A 525-nucleotide genomic window follows, 5' to 3' on the forward strand; every position below is an offset into this window, starting at 1 on the left:
CATAAGTTCTATTAAGCGACGGCGCATTGGTCATAATTACTGATGTTGCATGTGTTAGCGAGGTTGATTTAGCGTCGACCAGTAATGTTTAGTGAGATTTGCAAATTGGTTTTAGTGCTTTTTGTCGAAAAGATTTTGTTTATGTGATATTGTAATTAGGTTAAGCTAATTAACATAGAAGTGGATGAATTCATGTGTCATCCATTATTTGCGGACCTGATTAATGCTAATTATTGTAAATTTGTCGAATTAGTATGTATGAATTTTTGTGCCGCCTGCGAAAACTAATATGTGCTGGATGTTGGCGAGGCACATTGTCAAGATCCGGGCGAGGCTGACGAGCCGGGAGGGGGGGGGGGGCACGGCAGCGAAATTTTGTTCCCGCGAAAAAAGGGGAAAAAAAAGGAAAAAAAAAATGGCGTTCGTGTGCGGTCTGTGTGTCAGTTGATACGGCATTTGAATCGCTCGGCTGTATTGTCATGAATAGATCGCTTTATGGTCATGCACAGATCGGGCGCGGGTCAT

The sequence above is a fragment of the Penaeus monodon genome, chromosome 25 (assembly GCF_015228065.2).
Source record: "Penaeus monodon isolate SGIC_2016 chromosome 25, NSTDA_Pmon_1, whole genome shotgun sequence".
NCBI lineage: Eukaryota > Metazoa > Arthropoda > Malacostraca > Decapoda > Penaeidae > Penaeus > Penaeus monodon.